Here is an 8,553-nt window from a genome sequence, read left to right on the forward strand (position 1 = left end):
TAGCATTAGGTGTGAATGATTGTTTGTCTTTTTTAGTCGATGTGTCCTGCGATTGGATGGTGTGTATCCTGCTTCTCGCCCCAAGTCAGCTTGGAGAGGCTCCATCACGCCGCAAATCTAATGAGGATACATTTTCTAGAGAATAGATGGATGGATTGATACAAAGCCATGAATCATATTGTATTGTTTCGCTGCATCTTGTGTTGTTACCATTAAGGAAGTCAAAACTCTGTGACAATAACACGGTCTATACGCCCCCACTAGTCTAAACATGGCATTCTGATTATTATTATGAAATATGAATTAACCAGCATAATCCACCTGCTTTTAACCATCTCAGTGGTTGGCCATTTTTTTCACTTGGCAATACGTGGGTACCTTAAACTACCATATAAATAAAAATGTATTGTATTGTGCAGTCTCACAACTTCTGTTCTTGACAGCTGAGGCTAATTGCGTGTCAATGATAACAAATCACTCCTACTCCGACTCATACTTCAACAGTTCAAATGAGGTGTGGCAGTTTGCTCTCAAGAATTGCTCTCTGGCATGAGGAGAGACATGTGATGGATGGCAGATTCTAGGGTGGTGTGCTCGTAAGTGCCCCAAGTGCAGCTGTTGCTCTTGTGTTTTGTTTTGTTTTGTCAGTGACTTTGAGCCAATAGGTGGGTGGTGTGTCTTTCAAGTACTGTACATTGTTGTTGGCCCAAAACCAAAACCCAAGACACCTCCAAGCCCTCGCACAACATCCAGTATCAGGTTTCCTGTCTAACATGATGCTCTCATACTGACTTCATTTGGAACTTTTTTGGGGGGTGTTTCTCTTTGGAAAGCTCAAGCTTAGCTGCTCCAGGTTTTATGAAGAGTGAAACACTGGATGAGGTGACGGAACTTCCCAATACAACTTTTGTGTATTTAGACCAGCAAATAAGACTCCAGTAAAGGAAAAAAAAAATCTTCATTGAGGGAAATGGGTCAGTGGGTTTCGATCCACCTGTGGGTAAACCAATAAATTATGAAGAAGGGAAATATTCATCAGTACACGTTTTAGAAGTGTGAAAGGCCAATACAATGAATGACTCTCCAGAGGAAACAGGTGATATGGTAAACTACATTAAATGTCGATGAAAATGATTTTAATGACTTTATGTAGCTCAGGAAATGAGCATTATCTCAAACCCACACCTTTTAATGATATGCTCCTCATCTGTGGAACAAACTCCTTGAAGACCTAAATTCTGCTCAAACTCTCAGTTCATTTCAATCACGGCTGAAAACATTAGTTGACTGCACCATTTTCATGAATGTATCCTTTGTTTTCCTTTTAATTCCCGTTTTACAGCGGAATGTGACCCGTGACGATCAATGGAAACATGACATGGTTGATCAAGATGGAGTCCATTGATAAGAAGTTACAAACAGCTTGAAACAAGTTCTTCTGTTACAAACAAGCTCTGGTGTGACTGCACTAATTTTAAATGCGTCACTACGCATTTACGTCTAGACAGAGCATGTGCAGCCGGTCAAGCCAGCGAAACACACCGACTTATGCTGCATTCGACCTCAAAGCATTTGAGGTGAATATAAACAACAAAGATGGCTGATTCTGAAAAGTTGTTTGTTGTTCTGGTTCACAAAACATTTTGAACTCCAGCAATCCTTCTTCATAATATCCATCATTTCGAGAAATAAAGGAATAATTTATCTTCATAGAATTTCATTCATTTCAGAAAATAACTTTATGCAGGGAGATAGTGACATACAGTATTGTTACACAGCCAGTACGAATCCTGTAATGTTATGTGAAGTCATGATTCCTGTCGTGTTTTTGTTCCAGTCTCCAGCGGGATTGGAGGGTGTTCCCTGTCACGAATCTCATCATTAACCACCTACCTTAAAAAGAACAGTAACGTCGACTCCTTGCTGTCGGCTTATTCAGCCTTGCTCATGACTCACATTTCCAAATGCCTGTATTTTCTAGACATTCATGAGTTTTGCCTCGTGGTACACATTTTCTAGTATTTTTCAAATAAGTAGTTCTTGTTCACAGTGTCATTCCCAGTTTGTACCATATGTCTATTGGATTTCCTCGTCCTTTTATGACAAGGGATTTATGTTTATATTTGCCTTTTGCTCGCCATGGCGACAGGTGAAACCACTGGTGGCCATCTTACTTTGAATGTTGCCACTCACTGAGCCCACCCCACTCAAATACATTGACTTCTCTTCAGCGTTTTCACGTAATTTTCTGTATCTATGGTGGAATAGTACCATGAATGGCATAGGGTGATACAAATACATCTGGGAGAAGTGCTACATGCATATTTCATTGGTATGAATGTGATTTCAAACTATATGTCTGAGTCCTACTCAAAATTTCTTCTTAATGTTGTATGTTGTTGTTAGAACCATCAACAATGAAATGTAAGGAAAGCCCATCACGACAAAATTCGCTGCGAAATGTTAACCTAACCCAGTGGTTCTTAAGCTTTTTAGAGGTACCGAACCCAACTAGTTGATATGCGATATGCACATTCACTGAACCCTTCATGAGTGAAAAGTAAATATATATATATATATATATATATATCCATCCATCCATCCATTTTCCGAACCGCTTGATCCTCACTAGGGTCGCGGGGGGTGCTGGAGCCTATCCCAGCCATCTTCGGTCAGTAGGCGGGGGACACCCTGAATCAGTTGCCAGCCAATCGCAGGGCACACAGAGACGAACAACCATCCACGCCCACACTCACACCTAGGGACAATTTAGAGCGTCCAATCAGCCTGCCATGCATGTTTTTGGAAGGTGGGAGGAAACCGGAGCACCCGGAGAAAACCCACGCAAGCCCGTGGAGAACATGCAAACTCCACACAGGGAGGCCGGAGCTGGAATCGAACCCGGTACCTCTGCGCTGTGAAGCCGACGCGTTAACCACTGGACTACCGGGCCGCCCAATATATATATATACCTGTATATATAAGTTTTTTTTACAAATTCAGGACACAAAAACACACATTTATTAAAAACAGAGAAAAGTAAATAACATTTCAAGAGATAAGTATACTTAAAAATTAATAATAATAAATTGTACGACGCACTAACACGACATTCACACAACAACTTCAGCGAACTAAATTTCCCACAGCACTTATTGGACAAACAATGTCATGTGATCATCTGCAGCCAGTGATGGCCAAGCGGGTGTGTCATAACTAATTAGCATGTTGAGTCGCGTGTGTCTTACCCTCCATGGCAGAGGCTCCGTCGAACCCCTGGGGTTCGATCGAACCAAGGTTAAGAACCACTGACCTAACCTCTGTCAGTCACAATTCACGAAACTGAGATAATATACTCTGAATGGTGGATGAAAACAGTGAAGTCTTTTAGAGGCTTTCATTAGTCCATAAAGAAATCCTAGGATAAAACACGCACTTCCTCAGCGAAAAGGTAATAGAAGCTTTCGACAACGGTGGTAAGATGGCTGCCCTAAGGCTTCAGCTGCAAGAGCCTTTTGATTGTCCATTCATGTATAAGTTGTGAACAGGTATAAATGTGTTTAGTAGCTCGTTCCATGGTAATATGCTTCAGTTAGGCACACAGACAGACTGACATGAGACGGACTCTCTTCCTTGATTGTTAAGGGGTGGCTGAGGTTCCTGCCTCCCAAGTCCGGCACAGAGAAAACAGAGGAAAAAAAAAACAGAGGGAGCCATGCTGCAGGCAAAACAAGCACTCACTTTGACGATTTTTCAAAAATATTCAGAACTATTTCAATGTGTAACGGGCATCAAAAATTAGCATTCACTCAGTTATTTTGTATCATTCGGCAGCTCTGCATTTTGCCAAATAAACGTCGTTTTGCGTTTCCATTGGGTTTGGTTGGGGGGCAAAAGACACGTTTTACGTGGCAAACAGTGATGCGAAACCACTTAGTCTCGTGTTCAGGTTCACAGCTTTCAGTTGGAATCAATCGCAGGTGATTTGGAGTCAGAGAGCACTCATGACTGACTGGGAGAACTTGGGCACAAACTGACAACCGTTCATATTTTCACAATGAAAGAATACATATATTGTTCTTCAATTAACATCATATGCATATTTTTGGAATGTGGGAGGGGATCGAAACAGCCAGAGAAACCCATTGCAAGCATGGGAAAAAGATGCAAATCCAGTCAGAAAGATCCACTTTGCCTAACTGGCAATCATATTCTGGTTAAAAATTTGATAATTTTTTTGGTGTGTGTTTTTGTGTAGTGTAGATGAAGTAATAGGTTCCCATAATTTTCTTTGTACAAAAGAAGCATATGAGCAAGGTTTGGTCTCTTCTCTTATTCTTTTTACATTTTATGTAGTGTCTGCACAAGGTGTGGTGGTTTTCGCTTGATCGTAACCAGTCACATCAGGAAAATCAGTTGCTGCCCCTGTGGGGACATGGTGCATGACGATGTACAAGAGGCCCCCGTGTGAGCAAGATCAAGTGGAATCATGTTCAGCAACAGGAGAGCTTTTGTTTTTCGTGAAGTGCTGGGGCTGAGGTAGCACATGGGTCATGTGAATTGTCAGTGTTCATCATCACAGCCATCTTGGACATCCTTGTTCCATGACAATAACAAGGCAATATTCCGTGACAGAGTTCGGACGGGACAGCCCCATCGTGTTCCCCTCATCAAGTTTAAATTCTTTCCTCATAGTAACCTATGGATGATTTTATTAATTGTGTGTAAAAAGACAGAAATGTTTCAATAGATACAGAATAAATGAAGAGCACATGCGTCAAACCACCCCACCCTGCTTCATTCAGCTCTTGGGTTATTCCAATGCCTCCCTCTGGAGTTACTTGAAATGGAAATGGATTTGGGGATTTTCAAATATGCTGCCAAGAAATCACGCAGCTGTGCTCCTTGCAGGGCAGTTTGGAATCGAGATCAAAATGAGCACACGGACGACGTCACAGAGCTAAATGCAGCTCATGTGAACTTAGTTATTTGGAAATCAGAAGATCTGAGTCATAGGTCATTATCTCCTCCATAGGAGGTGGGCAAGGCCGTCTGGTTGTCACTCGGAATTTACTGGTCCATCCCAGATTAATTTGTCAGGTTCACAACAAACTTTTTTTTGTCACAGAATTTTTATTCATAGAACAGGTTCATGACATATTTATTTATAAAGACATTACCTTGCAAAATTGTCTTGCAATTAGTTATGAGTGAACCTGTTACTGTAGCTGCTGATGAAATATGACCAAAAGAACACCATACAATGCTGTTAGAATGAGCCCGATAGCCTTTAAAGGTCCAATGTGTAGAGTTCAAGACGCGTCCTTGTTGAATATGATGTGTTTCATAGATACAACCCGTCATCCAGTCATTTATATTTCATCTAAATGTAATTTGAACTCTGAAGAAGCAACAGCTGAAATGGAATTGGACAAAGTATAAGATGCTCGATGTTCAATTATTATGTAAATCCATACAGCAGATGAAGACAAAAAGGGACAGTGAAAAACTCAGAAAGCTTATTTTTTTCCTGATCCTGCAGGTCATGTGGAGAGGGGCACCAAGTATGCTGTTAGAAATTACTACTGTCCGTCCTGCACATTGGTCACTTCAGGCCCATTTGGTGCTTTACAATGCCAAAAGGTAAACATTCCTGGTTGATGGCATTTAATGTTTATCAAGACGGTCAACTTGAGTCTGTACGATGCAATGATAGAATGCTATCACCAAAGCTGTAAAACTTCTGTACCAAGTGTCATGGAAATGAGAAAACAAGTTCATAGTAATAGTAATCATATGAATTCAGGTACGAAAAAACAAAACAAAACAAAACAAAAACACAATAACAAATTCTTACTTTTAGAAACTTGTCTACATGGTCAATTTTGTTTATGTTAATATGACACATGCCTAAAAGCACATCTAATGTTAAAAGATAGAAAGCCTTGTCGGGCGGAATTGTAATAAATGCAACAGAGTTATGAACAATGTGCTTGGGGATCGGATCGACTTAAAGATAAAAGTCACTTGTTAAGTTGGGCAAACATTTCTCTGCTGTAGAATGAATCTGAAAGCAGATATAATCTTATTGGTTGAGTTCTATGGCCAGGGACAGAAACAAGCAGCTTGAAATGTTGGCAGTCCATTCAAAGGAAGATTAGAAATGCAGCTGTCATGTCACAACATTGCTACTCGAGGGGCTTGTTGGCCGGACAAACAGCAGACAGAATTTGAATTCCTCGAAATAGATTCACCTCATCCCTAAATTGACCTGAATAGACTGCACAGCATTGGGCTCCTCCAAGTGTTGGCTTTCACGTTTGAATAATACCATCAGATGTTTAAAAACATATTTCTAATGGAAAATTATTGATACCAAACGAAAAGTAATTTTACAAGATTTTTCAAAGTTCTAAAAGTGGTCCATTGAACGACATATATTTTCTGTTTTCTGTTTAATGACACACATGTGTTCAAGAACGGTTGATTGCAGTGAAGTGAGAATTACTGAGATATGCCAAATTTTAAACCCTGACTAGGAGTACGACCTGGAACCACTCATCATGCGAATACAGTTTCTGTAACTAATGACAGTTTCAACTTCTGGCATGAACATTGCAGAGGTTTCAGCTGCTTTCTCAGGTCTTTGTGAATGTTTTCACAAAAATTATCATGACATGAAATGCCAATATAGCTATCATTTTTTTAAAACATATACTTAGACTTGCATTATAGACTTATATTATCGTATTTTCCACACTATAAGGTGCACCTAAAAGCATTAAATTTCCCTAAAAGCTGACTGCAATCCGATCCGCTTAATCGATGGTGTTACACAGTCTCTTTATGTTTTCCATTGAGTTGTTTCCCTGTTCCTATGCCCTCTAGTGGCGATTATTAGCAGGAACCCCTGGTAACCGAAAAGGGTTCTGCCCGATACTAATTGACATGCGCATTCGCCAACACACACAAAAACAGGCAACTACTTTGTGAGCTCTGTGCAGCCATTATGAAATGAAGATAATCCCAAAAGCATAGTTAACTACTGACTAAACAAAGGAAGAAGGAGACAAGAAAGACTTCTAAGGATTTTATCCCCTTGTGGATGTAAGCCCACGAGGTTTGTGTGCCTTTTTGTTGAATCAGTTGTCTTCATAACTTTTGTCTTTTATTCGTTGTTTTGTAATGCCATTTGCATTTATATGTTTCATGTCTGTGTTTGTGACCAGGTCTCATAGCTTTATTAGAGCTGCAGCACTTTCGAAGGCTCTATATAAATAAAGCTGTATTGTACTGTGTTGTATTCCCTTTAGCACAGCTCTATCTAGTGGATGCATAGCGCAACCTCAGTCAATATTGAAGCTTCTATTCTAAGCACCTTAAAGTGCGCCCTATAAATGAAAACACTGTCAAACTAGGCCATTCAGTGAAGGTGTGCCTTATAATCCGAAAGCGCCTTATAGTGCAGAAAATACGGTACATTCTAATTATTTTGGCTGGTGGTCACTGATGGTGTAGCGATACAGCTGTCTGAGATTGGTGCAGGCAGTGTGGGCTCAGTTCCCACTCAGTGATGGTGTGAATCTAAGCGTGAATGGTTGTCTGTCCCTATATGTGCCCTACGACTGATTGGTGATTAGTCCAGAGTGAAGTTTGCCTTTTGCCTGAAGTCAGCTGTGAGGCTCCAGCACACCACAGCCCAGAGAAGGATAAAAGGTGCTGAAGACAGATGGATGGATTTGTTTAGCAATCGTGATTTTAAAAAAGTCCCCCCCCCCCATTTAATGCATGCAAAGCGTCCTGTAAATATATACAGAACAGTGTTTTTGTTGCGCTAAAGCTGTTAATCAAGGCTTTTACTTAATCATCTGAGTTGCAATTCATCCTGCTTCTTGGCTTCTCACTTTTCTGTTGAGGTTATAAGGCAGTCGAAACTATGAAAAAGGCATTTATGCTATAAAATGCAAGCCTGGAATTCCCTTTAAGTGGCTCATGTCACAAGTTCTGTTGGTACTTGTTGGTACCGTTCTGATAAAGAAAGAAAAACTTTCAATTTTCACTGAATTCATCTGAAACTGACGACTAATTCAACTTGCCAAACTGTGTGTGGTCAAGCCACAAAGTTTCTAGGAGAGGGTCCTTTGGAAAGATGAAACACAACTGGAGCTTTTTTGGCAAGTCACATCATCTTTCATTTTTCGTTTTCACCTTTTGTGAAACAGAGAGGAATCTGCAGCATCCGGCACAGGGTGTCCCGTATCTGCAGCGTACAATGAATCAAAACTGTAAAGTCAATGTTTTGTCGACATTACATTTGTCAATTTCAAGTGTTGTCAGTGGCCATTAATGGCTTTTATTTCTATCACTGAATGGTTCAGATTTTCAATTTTTTATTTTTTTTTTGCAAAACGGTCTGTTTGATTTTTCACTACTCAAATAGTAAGCCAGCCTGCTGACATTTCATGAATGAACTTAATACAATATATTTACATGAGCTCTGCCTGTTGACCTTCAAGTCAGCCTGTAAGATTATGTCCATCGTCTCCACCCAGT

General features: G+C 40.3%; 1 protein-coding gene across 1 annotated transcript in view; it reads right to left on the minus strand.

The window, feature by feature from the left end:
* Positions 1–5,134: 5,134 nt before the first annotated feature.
* The window catches only part of olfml2a (olfactomedin-like 2A), a 31,680-nt gene continuing 28,261 nt past the window's right edge, over positions 5,135–8,553 (minus strand). The window contains exon 8 of the mRNA XM_086112152.1: positions 5,135–8,553. This exon is cut by the window's right edge and continues 758 nt beyond it. The gene's annotated coding sequence lies outside the window, so the exon portion shown is untranslated.

The sequence above is a fragment of the Hippocampus guttulatus genome, chromosome 5 (assembly GCF_054856545.1).
Source record: "Hippocampus guttulatus isolate MCC_2025c chromosome 5, RoL_Hgut_1.0, whole genome shotgun sequence".
NCBI classification, from domain to species: domain Eukaryota; kingdom Metazoa; phylum Chordata; class Actinopteri; order Syngnathiformes; family Syngnathidae; genus Hippocampus; species Hippocampus guttulatus.